A 12,500-nucleotide genomic window follows, 5' to 3' on the forward strand; every position below is an offset into this window, starting at 1 on the left:
AGTTAAGTCTGTTCAAATATAAGTGCTACACGGCCAACGTTTGCAAAAAACGCAATCCTTACTTCAGTGTGAGCATGACCTACAAAAATATAAGGATTTGTATTTATGTTATTTGATTTGTACTCGCGTCGGGAGACCCAGGGGAATAAAAAAAATTGCGCTTGATAAGATACGGGAACAAACGGCGGGCCCCGCCGTAATTTGCAGGTCGCAGGTCGCAGGTCGCAGGTCGCGGGTTGCAGGTCATTGTTTCACTACTACAAAAAGTATCCTAAACATTCATAAAAGCTAACCTTAGGCTAAAACTTTTGTTTAGGCCTAATTAGGCCTAAGGTTAGCTTTTAAGAATGTTTAGGATACTTTCTGTATTGGTGAAACAATGACCTGCAACACGCGACCTGCAACCTGCGACCTGCAAATTAGACCCGCCGGGGAACAAATTTTATTTGCATAATTAATGTTAATTTCTTGAAGGCTTGAATTTTGTCAACACGAAGGACGCGTGACTGTGATTGGACGACTGAGTCAATGCAGTCATGCCAGTGGACCCAGGAGAATAAAGAAATTTTGCGGTTGACAAACGACGGTCCGCCACCCCGGTAAGGGTCAGTTTGTTATCAACGGTCGAAGCCGTGGCCACTTTTGTGCTAAAGCACTGCCTTTGAACGCTGTTTTGTTGCAATATGCTCGCAGGACTGGTATTGCGTTGATAGTGGGTTGAAATGAAAGTTCAATCTTTGTCAATTGATTCTGATGTGAAATTGTGACCGTGGGAATACTTTATCAAGGAATATTTGACTCAAATTGGTGGCACCTGAGAATTTAAGGGTCTCCAGCCTTGGGATTTTATTATAACCGTTGACAACCACGAAATTGTGAAATGGCTCAAATCGCGTCGGCTCTGGAAAATAACCACACAAGAAGGAAGCTATCCACGATGGCAATAAGGTTAGGCTTTTTGATTGAGATTTTTTTTTTTTCATATACTTATCTTCTTAAGCTTTTTATCTGGATTCTTATACAAATTTTTATATTTTTGTCGGCCATTCTCTCACTGTGGTATCATATTTGTATATCGCGTACTTGCCCCAGTCTTTCTCGTTAAACTCCCTGTGAATCATTTCGTTTCACTGTCACGCAACAAAAAAATTAAATCGAAACCGTTCAATGAAAAAAGCCAAATAATTTGGATTGTCATAGGAGACAAATTCATAGATCACCTCAGATCTGTGCGTTACATCAAAACACCTTGTGAATTTGATGACGTGACTGGGAAAGTTAATGTGTCATCATAACATCTGCGCGACCGATTTCGTAAATCGTATTTAGTATGCATGAATGAAAGTTTGAAACGAGAGATGCCGCTGTGGAAAATAGGGGAGGGAGGGAAAAGATGTCCGACATATCGAGCTAAGAAAATGAAGCAGAACAGATTTTCTTTTTTTGGGTGGGGGGCGGTGCGATTGCAGTCACTTTGGTAAGTGGAACGGATATTTTCTGAACGATTTTTAAACAATACGACAATTTAGGCCTCAGTCTGCATTTTAAACCCAGTCTGCAGTCTGCGGTCTGCATTTTATACTGACCGTACGTAGTTGGCGTGACACGTTGGGATAAAAAATTTCCGCTGGACAAAGCATAGTCAATGTGCCGTCTGCACTGAAAGTTCCGCATGCGGTGTGATGGTTGATTGTCGCTGAATTTTCCGGTGAGTAGTTTTGGATCTTTATATGTTTAATTTGTCTTTTTCCTTTTAATTGAATTTCGGGGCTTTCAGATTTATCTTGAAATTGGGCTCGCAATTAAAGGTGCTTTGCGACTAGTGTTTAATATATATGTAAATATCGTACGCAAGTATTATGCAAAAAAGGCTCGTCGTGAAATCGACAATGCTCAGTCGCTCACCAAAAGCAACACATAGCTGGGAATTGTAAAATTACAACAGAGTTGTTCAGGAATAACATACGAAACGAGATCAAAATATATATCGGCTTACTTGTTAAGCCTGTTGAATCAATAACTAGTTATATTGCAACACCGTTCGTTGGGCGAGACAAAACGTTCAGTAAAATTCCTAGCCGCATATCAGAATCCTAAAGCCCTAAAACTCTCATCGATAGACTTCCGTAACGAATATATGAATCTGTAATGCCACTGGTCGTTTTCATTTCCACTTTGTTGATATTTCAAATAACATATATTTATTATTGCCAGATTTTAGTGTTTTCATTGTTTTCCTTGTCATTTGCTTAATAGCAACAGGGAAAAAAGCGAGAGTTCTAGAGGGCAACCACTTCGACCACTTCAACATGTCTGGGTTTTTTTTTTCTCATTTTTTCATTGAATTTTATTTTTGGTGTCCTTTTGTTTACGCTGTACTGCGGCACATATGTAGACCCTTACAAACTTGACGAATACATGTAATCTGTTGGGTAGCCATTAAACCGCTCGCCCAGCATCACGCATCACCGACTCGTGTCGCGGTAGTCACGCGGGGTCCAGCGGAATTCCATTTTCGCTGCCATTTTCATGTGTCCAGCCGAATTTTTACTTGAAATAAACTGAATAACAATTCTCTCGATGAAAGACAAAAAAAGACAAACAGGACCGTTCACCAATTCGGAAAAGAAATTTCGTGATTCTTTTTAATTTTAAGGAAATCCATGGGTCAATAACCATGATGACATTCGCAGACTGTAGACTGTGATCGCGGACAACGGTCAACAGAGGGTGTATCACGTGCTTCCTGAAGAAACCGTACTTCGACAAAAATGTGAAAGTTCGTAAAAGGGTTGGTCATCTCAGATCATGTGGATTTTTCACCACCAAAAACGGAAAATCCGAAAAAAAGATCACTGGCCACGATTTTTAGGCATGGGAACAGATAGCGTTGACCCTGGCGCAAATTCGGTTAAAAGAAAATGGCGCCGGTATAAACGATACGTTCGGTTACTATTGTACTATTGTCATGTACTTTTTTTTGTAATTCTTTCCCCCACCCCCAGTAAAAGGATGAGCTGAGGTGGTGAATTTCAGTAAAAGATTCGATTTAGATTTGATCTAGAATATACTTTGAGGGACGAGGAGCTCATGATAATGGAGCCTCTATTTCCTATACTTGGCGTAGGGGTCAACCCTTTCCCGAGTAGATTTATTGATAGAACGCCTCAAGGGAAATGTGATACTCTTCTCGGGAAAAGCCTGTTCCTCAAACTGAATAAATTTACTCGGTTGACTCAAGGAATTAGTGGAGATAGATTCCCCCCTTGATGAGCTCCTGAAAGTACTTATTATTACGTGGAATGCCGAAGGTATACTACGTCTTGTTGGTAGTCACAAATGTGCATACCCCGGATATAGAGATTACTTCATGGAAAGCGCGCGCGTAAGGGGTTTTCACACGAGTTGGTTTTGTATCAGAAATCTCATTCGTTCGCTGCGCTCACTCGTTCGATTTCAGATACTTCACCAACTCGTGTGAAAATCCCGTACGCGCGCGCTGTCCATGAAGTAGTCTCTATTTATTTTATATATATACTGAGATTTTCGCATCAAATGTTGCTGTGTGAAAAAGCGTTTCGGATTTTACTTCGACCAATCAGAGAGGCGAAACGAGGTTCTTCACACGTGAAAAAATCGTTTCTTCCAATCACAAACCACGGTTTAAGCGAATTGTGTTTTTGCGGGCTTTTTCGCGGTCATCGCAGTCATTACAGTACAGTCTCAAACTAAACAAACTAAACTTTATTGGCTTACCAATTTGGGATTTGCTTATTTCGTTATTTTCAAACGAGCAGTTCCATATTTAATTATGAATTGAAATTTTTTGCTATCCTTTGCACCAGTTCTGATTTTTGATTGATGATATTTTCACATGTCGATTTTAGTAAAAAACTTAATTTTTCGAAGATAATTTAATACAGGAGTTTTGTAATTATTTTAGAGAACCAATTAAAGCTGTGTAAATACTGTAGGAAACAGACAACTTTTTTGAAAGACATGTTTGAGCATGCTTATGCCATTATCAGTTTAATGAGTGCCTAAGTCACAGGGTCCAGAGGAGATATGTTTGTCGTTAGAACATCAAATCCCGTCGAAAACATCTGAAATAATGGGTTATTTTGATCGCGTTACAGTTTCGTTACACATTCTGTATACCGCAAACCAAGAGACTGAGGGCTCGAAAGATCGGCTCACAGTATAAAATACGTATTTTATACTGTGAGCCGATCTTTCGAGCCCTCAGTCTCTTGGTTTGCGGTATACAGAATGTGTAACGAAACTGTAACGCGATCAAAATAACCCATTATTTCAGATGTTTTCGACGGGATTTGATGTTCTAACGACAAACATATCTCCTCTGGACCCTGTGCCTAAGTGTGAACAGTTATAAAGTCTACGGGTAGATGAAAAAATTATTACAACATGACGTAATAGATCGTTTTCACGTGACGTCATCATTTTCTAAAATCCAAAACTAAAGAGCCACGAAAGTTTTTATCCTCATCAGGCATAAGAGGCGGTAAATTTGTATCCATTTGCAATTTTAAAGCTCAATAGCGTGCTTCGTTTGGAAACCAGAGCATTTTGAATTTCTGAGTTATAGCGGTGCGTGACACGAGGCGACGATCGAGTTTATTGAGAAATATATATTTATCTCATGGTTTTGAGCCTTTTTAGAATTTAAAGCATTAGGAAAAGTGCTTAGGTAAATAGCTGTTTGTTCAGTACAGATGATCACTCGCCTAGATAGCCAGAGTAAGTAACAGATGTTGACACTATTTTCCGGCCGCCATATTGGTGCACCACAGATGTGCACCAACATGGCGTTTTCATACTGGGCTCTGTAAATTTCTGCGAAACATTTCGACGAATATCTGAAGTTTGGGGAAACGCACAGGCCTAAAACTTGGAGAGATGTCTTCTTCATTTATCTTCTACAACATCACGAATTCTTGACTTTTTCCACTGGATGGTTTTCGATTTATTTTTTTATTGCGTGACAGTGAAAACGATCTATACAAAAGCGGGTACTAATTACAGCGTGACACCAAACATCAAGGTTGTAAACTAAAACGTGAGAAAAGTGTTGTAATGCTGCAATTGTTTGTTAAGTTCCGGTTTGATCTTATTTATATAAAAAGCTTCTTTGAGTTTTAAATCAATTGAGTTGCTGGCAGAATCCAGAATACTAAAGCACGAAGGGGAGTATTTGTTCTTACATAAGGAGATGTGTTGAAATGCTTAAAAATATGCGAGTTTTTATCGCTTTCCGTGTGTTCCTTTATCCTTGTAGAATGGTGGCGACTAGTTTCGCCAACGGAACTCACGTTTTAGTTTTTTTAGAATCTCAGTATGTATAAAATAAGCAAACATTATTTTTTTTATTGTGGAATCTTTCCGCCCGCCATGATTGACACGATAAAGTCTTTTTCTTTGAGAATTTCTGAAAACATTGGTCTTGGAAAGCTGACAGAAGCTCAGAGCACACGCTTAAGCTTGTGGTTAAAAAGAAGTTGTAAATGATCAACATGTCAGCCTTGAAGCCAAATGTTTCTCGATTTCCTTTTATTTTCTTCAGTCTTTCTGGGTTTAGTATTTTACTGAACCACATGTCACGGTAATGATTTACGATACCAAAACAATATCGTTTAGTATTAGAGCTACATATTACGCAAGGACAACTTGAATCGCCTGAAAAAAAAAAAACCGCAGCTCAGTTGACAGTTATGAAAATGCGTTTCTACTTTAAAAAAAATATCCCGTATCTCCTCAAACGCCACCCCCCTCCCCCCCCAGCCAAAAATCTCGTATCCCCACAATTTTTTTTAACCTAATTATCCCGTATCCTGATCGCTTCTCGGCCTTTTGGCTAAGATTAGTTGCTCGGCTTAGGGCTACGTCAAGTACCATTGTCCTACCATTGTAGCCTAGGGCTACGTCAAGTACCATTGTACTACGTGCGGTACTTTTTTCATGCCGTAAGGGGCAGGCACAGAACAGTTTTGGCTGTTTGTCTCTCGAAAAGCGATCACTAGGGTTTTTTGGTTTCGTTTTTGATAGTTTTTTGTAGCTTTTGTTGAGTTTTGAATCGATGATAGAGAGAGAGTTTTGACGATTTCAACCCGGACTGGACTACTGGATTTAAGCTTTTTTCATAACGAGATTTCAAGTTATTGTGGAATGTTTGGTACCAAGTTACTCTAATACTGAAATCAGGATTATGAAATTGTAATTAGAACTTTGTACTGGACTATAGAACACGCAATTACGGAATTTTAGATTTTTGAGCATCGAGAGAAATGGAGTACAGATCTTGTCTTCTTGTCTTCGCCACGGCAGATCTAAACAGTTTTCAAGGAACAAGTGTCTTTTTGTCTTCGCCACAGCAGATTTAAACAGTTTTCAAGGAACTAAACCAGGATTACGGAACCGGACTTCCAATACAGAGCCCGGTTGTTCGAAAGCCGATTACCTTAATCCAGGATTGGTGTAAACTTTTGTTTCATATTTTCAACTTTTTGATTTTCCTTTGCTTATTTTTGTTTTTCAGGGTTGACTTCTTCTAATGTTAAGTTTTACCGAATATCAGTCTTAAACAGCATTTGGGAGTAGACAATAAAACTCGTTTGTTAATTTTTAACCTGAGATTAGCGTTAATCGGCTTTTGAACAACTGGCCCAGGATGAGAAGTTGTTGAACTGTGATTTGTAATACGTTTTTCGGATGATTTAACGCTGATCTTGTAATTTTTGGATAAACGGAGTTAAAGTAAAACTTTAGGATTTGAATAAAGTCTTCTTCCAAAAAAAAATAAATAAAAAATCTCGTATCCTGATAACCCGCTAACAGGGCTTCGTTGTTTGCATTTGCAAATTTAGTAACAATAATGCGTTTTTAAAAGAAACGACTACAATTTATATTACAGATTTATCTTTCTGGTAATGTCTCGCTATTTTCCGAAGTTTACCTGTACTTGAAGTTCACTGTAACTGGATATTTTGTGTTAAATGTTTGCGCATTCCACGGATACGCCCTAGTAGGCGTCTTGTTCAACTTGTTTCTGGATTTCACCAAGATGCGCAAAATCCAGCTGTTGATTTTCGACATTTTCCCCAACAAAGCGCTGTCAAAATATGGTAAGCAAAGGGGGCTTACTTGATCGAAGTTTCCGCGTTGTCGATTGCTCATCAGAATTGAACTGAATGTTCTAAAGTTGGAGGGAACTAAAATAGGCCTTATCACGGTTTTGACCGCCGTTTTGACGGGTAAGCAAAGCCTAAAGAATTTGTAGTGTTTATATGGGGATCCGATGTCAAATAATTTTCGTTAAACGCTAGTTCTGAAAAAATTATGAACTGAGAACTGAAGTTACAGGGCAAAAGATTACACAGACCAAATTTTAGGCACTAACCTTTTACAGAAGTTAACTGAATAAAGGGTAATGTGAAGTGCTAGATTTCTACCCTACTGATGGAAATGGGTCCACACAAGGACAGAGAAAAACTCGGGCTAACGCTCGCATGGTTCATATGGGATAGAAATCTAGCACTTCACATTACCCTCTATTCAGTTAACTCTGTTTGAAATATCAGTGCTACACGGCCAACGTTTGTATAAACGTAACCTTTCCTTGTACTTTTACAGAAGTTGCCCGGCAGCGTTTTCAATTTTTCCATATATTTGTCTGTAATTTTTTCCCGCGAATTTTCAGTAACAATTACAGACAAATGTATGGGAAAATCGAAAACGCTACCACGCAGCTTTTAACGAAGGCTAGTCCCTAAAAATTGGTCTGTATAATCCTTTACCTTCAGTTCGCGATTCATAATTTTTTTAGAACTAGCGTTTAACGAAAATTATTTGACATCGGATCCCCATGTAAACACTACAAAATCTTTACGCTTTGCCCAACCGTCAAAATGACGGTCAAAACCGTGATAAGGCCTATTCACTTTTGCGCATCGAGTTGACTTGAGTTCACTGAGATTTACTACTGTCTGAACTTTGGAGAGTAATCTGAGGCCAGCACCTGTCGCCAACTGCTTGTGGAATTCGTAGGAAATAAACCTTTTCTTAAAAAGAGGCTACGGATAGCCTTTTCCCTGGCCGGTTGATTTCCAACACATGCTCAGGAAGTACTCGCCTCGAGGAAAACAAATTGTTAAAGTCCGGATGGGTAGTTCTTCGGCCGATATCAAAGCCCACAGTCCGCATTCTTATGTGTATAGATGACAGTGTAATATAATCGATCATTATCTAGTTGAAGCTAGAATGTTAGCTGTCGCTTTTCAGTCGAATGTCAGTCGAGTCACCCCTCTTTTATAACCGTCGCAGTCCATATTGACGCAAATGTTTCTCATCGTGCAAGATTAATAATACAATCATGTTCTGTTTTCAGGTTTGTCCATGTAATGTCAATGCAAAAATGAAGACTTCTTTGGCGTGGGTCATTTTTGTTTCCTTGTATTTCACAGGTAAATTTTCTAAGGCAAAGGTTTTTTTTAACTTATGAGCTGGCTTTTACGGCAACTGAGTGCCGGGAAATCCAAAAAACGAAAAATTGGTAAGACAGGCCATAATGGAGACTTAATAGGCCATTTTCAAAATATAAAATAGATTTAAGATTTAAGTATTTGCTCGAGTAACTGTGAATATGCACACTCCAAGCACATCTAAGTAGAGCAACTTTCATATGACCAAAAATGCAAAACATTTCATTGGCTTATCGAACAAAAACAAACGAGCGCGGATGCAAACAACGTCATCTCTCCATGGAACTTACTGGAAAGTTTCGCTTTGACGTCATTTGAAATGCAGTAATGTGATTAGGCAATCGAACTGTTTACTGCCCATATTAGGAGTTTCCTTGGCGGGAATAAGGAGAAGCTTTGTTTTAATCTTGCCAAACATTGGTCCGTAAAACAAATTGCGAACATTTTTTCAAGGTCATACGAAAGTCTCTCTAATATAAAGGCGTGTTCGGAAAGCTTTGCCAACGTTTAAAGTGCTACTGTGACCAAAAAGTAATAGTTTGTTTTTCTTTGGATTTCAAAACTATGTTAACTAAACAGTAACTGATCGAAGTTTTAAGCCTTGCTTTAAAAAAGACCTTGTTTATTTTAACTGGATTTTTCCTGTTTAATGGTCCGCCATTACTAACTTTAAGATCTTGAGAGAGCTGGATCGAGGAGAAAATGACGTCAAAGACTCAATAGTTTAAGAATACAATGCGTGTGTACGCGGTTAAATTAATGTGCAACAGAGTTAACTGAACAGAATGTAATGTGAAGTGCTAGATTTCTATCCCATATGAACCATGTGAGCGATAGCCCTACTGATGGAAATGGGCCCACACAAGGACAGAGAAAAACTCTTTTCCGTCTTTCTCACTGCGTTCGTACGAAGGAAAATAATTTTCCTTCTCCAGTATGCTGACGCATAAAACACACTACAACAAGGTAAAGGCAGGCAGAGTGCAAACACTTGCCCGGCGGTAGTTTTAATGGCATCTAAGATGTGAATTACAATGAAGTATTGAAGAAAAGGATATAAATACAAGAAAAAACGCGCTAAAGAATAAAGGCAGGCAGAGTGCGAACACTTGCCTGAAGTACAACCAAACTTCACAATATATGTGACAAAAAATTATGTAAGCTTATTTCTGTACTTAAAAAAGCATACAAGAATGAAAAAAGAAAATAAATTTACAAAATTAGCATAAAGAAAAGACTGTCCATGAAAACTGAAAAAACACTGTCAGAAAACTAAGATACAGATATAGATAACAGATACAGGTCGTACTAGACTAGCAAAATATGCCAAGCAATGTGGCAACAAAGAACTAGAGCCTAAAACGAGGGAAAAAATCTTGTTAACTGCAATCTACTTTCTAAAGGCTCTTTAACGTACATATTCTTAGCTTGTTCGGATCTCCAGCGACCGTGGAGCATAAGTAATCTGTCGGAGCCATCAGATCTAGGTAGATTTTTGGCTATAAAAGTCGCTCCACCAGCCCTGAGACTATGAGTGCTGAAGCCTTTCGAATCTATGCCTATGGCTGACAGGGTTTCTTTAATTAGTTCATTACTACCCTTCGCACCCCGCGCGGCGGCGCTAGACAACACCAACAATATAATCTGGTGCGTGACTCGTGCATGGTGCCTTCGGACAGACAGGACCAGCGCTTAATTAACCAACATAGTCTTACACTGTGAACGAGCTTGTGAAACCATATTGACAATACATGAACATCAATGCGGATATAGTTGACAATAGTCTGAAAAATGTACATAGAAATGTATCTATCTAGACGAAATGTATAATATAGATAACCGTAGTCAAAAAATTTAAGTGCAAGGGCAGTACATAAGTGAAAAAATTCGCACAACAGGAAACTAGGAAAAAACCTACGGAAAATACAGCGGCGATACGTTGCCCGATACGAAAACCCGGGGTAAAAACCCAGTGGGAAAAAAACCCGGGAACGTATTCCTCGATCGAATGCAACGCATTTCAGCTCCGAGGATTAGAGCTTTAAGTTTTCTGGCTAATATAAAGTTAGGATACAGTTCTTGGTGGCTGTCCAGAAGGCGAGATAGTGAAAATTAGAAATTCTATTTTTTATACCAAATAATTAGCATATAATATATGCAGTTACATAATCATGAAGAAAAGGTAAATACGAAACAATTGTTCAAAATATCTGAAGCCTTATCTCAGAAAAAGAATGTGAATACCTTGAATTATAGTAATGCTACGAACCGTAACGAACACGCTTCCAACTACTCTTTGTTCCGTTGGAAAGGATTATTCCCTAGCCCTAGTATAACTAAGGTTATTAGAGCACAATAGGTACATATTGGTTCTCTTGAAAAACCGTACTGCCCTAAAAATATAAGCTGAGGAGTTGGGATCGAGTCTAGCGGAAGCAAGATAGCGACAAAGAAGAGCGTGGGGACAGGTAATGCCCCCAAGCTTGGAAATAAAGACTTTGTTGCCTTCCCTGTATTGATCGGTTTTGCTAGACTAAGCGAGAATTTCTAAATACTCAGTATGTATTGTGAAGTCTACGGCCTGTAAATCCAATAACTCGCTTATCCTAAAGAGGCCATGAAAACCTAACACAAATAATAAGGCTGAACGTAAGTCCTTAAGATTGCTATCTACGCGTGCAAATACAAGGCCAATGCGATAAATCATAGCAGGAGTAACGGGCTCCTTTTTGTTGATGGATCTACTAAATAAACTCTTGCTAGCCTCAATAATATTGCGAGAAAGAGTGGTATCAACTGGGTTACCTAGGGGACCGTGGGGAATGATATCGTGCACCCACTTCAAAGCAGAAAAAAGGCCAAGGAGAGAACAGCGTATGAATTTTTGGCATCCTGGAGATACGAGAGATATTCTGATATCAAGACTGTCGCATGGGAGAGTAACAATAATACCCTTAGACCTCCAATACTTAAGAAAACCTTTATAATGAAGGACGTATTTTTTAACAGAGGAGTTAGCTCTTGAAGATAACAATTGCTGTACCATACGTTGTCTACGGGAACCACGCATATCACCCCTAGCCTTCTGCAAATCCTGCAAAGGATAACGAAAAAGAAAAACCAATAACAGTAAAGCTGTTGAGAAAAATAAATTAGGCATGCGAGAGAAAATACCCTCGAATATGCACTTCCTAGCAAAAAGTAACGAAAAAGAAAAAAGAAAATATCCAAAATATGGACCACGCAGCCGAGACAAAAAAGGAATATCTGGCCTCAAACGAGGACAAATCGCCACCCGGCATATAGAACCCTGCCAACCGGCGAAGGAGCACTTGACCTCTCCTTCAACTGGGTAGATGACACTGCCACCCGGCAAGGATTAATAGAACTCTCCTCAAAACAGGGTAAATAACACTGCCACCCGGCAAAAATAACTGGAACAATTATCCGGTAAAAGTCCAGGTATCTCCTCATTATCGATGATATGTACGTCATTGCTCTGACTTGCTTTGCTGGCTCCCGGAGGAGGTGAGAGAGGTGCTTTTGGCTTGCGTTCCGAAGCCGGTCCCAAATTTGTATCAGCCCCCGAATCTTCTACTGTCGGTGCTCCAGTGCCCTTTTCTACCACATCGGAAAACACGTGTCCGATTGAGAAGGCAATCGACGGCCTGGAAGAGAAAAAAATAAAAGAAGGGCACGGAAACGAACGGGGAAAAAAAACGGAAAAACGAAAGATTAGAACAACACATAAGTGTACCTTTATAAAATAAACGAGAAACTAAATAGACGAAAAAGAATACAATTCCTCTGCAACAACCGCCGAGTAGCTTCGCACGTGATGACTACCTTGACGCTAAATACTCTTATATACCTATCTGGGGTCTCTAGAGACCCCACGCGCTAACACCAATGTGTTAGCGCAAAGACTGGAATGCTCACGCTAAACTTCCGAAGGAAAATACATTTTCCGTCTTTCTCACTGCGTTCGTACGAAGGAAAATAATT

General features: G+C 39.3%; 1 long non-coding RNA gene and 1 pseudogene across 1 annotated transcript in view; one reads left to right on the forward strand and one right to left on the reverse strand.

Moving 5' to 3' along the window:
• Positions 1–1,596: 1,596 nt before the first annotated feature.
• LOC138007767 (uncharacterized) overlaps positions 1,597–12,500 on the forward strand; it is a 15,259-nt gene continuing 4,355 nt past the window's right edge. Inside the window, exons 1-2 of the long non-coding RNA XR_011124115.1 lie at positions 1,597–1,708; positions 8,402–8,477. This is a non-coding gene — a long non-coding RNA (uncharacterized lncRNA). The remainder of the gene's footprint in view (positions 1,709–8,401; positions 8,478–12,500) is intronic.
• LOC138008796 (uncharacterized) overlaps positions 9,304–12,500 on the reverse strand; it is a 3,877-nt pseudogene continuing 680 nt past the window's right edge.

The sequence above is a fragment of the Montipora foliosa genome, chromosome 6, assembly GCF_036669935.1.
Source record: "Montipora foliosa isolate CH-2021 chromosome 6, ASM3666993v2, whole genome shotgun sequence".
NCBI lineage: Eukaryota > Metazoa > Cnidaria > Anthozoa > Scleractinia > Acroporidae > Montipora > Montipora foliosa.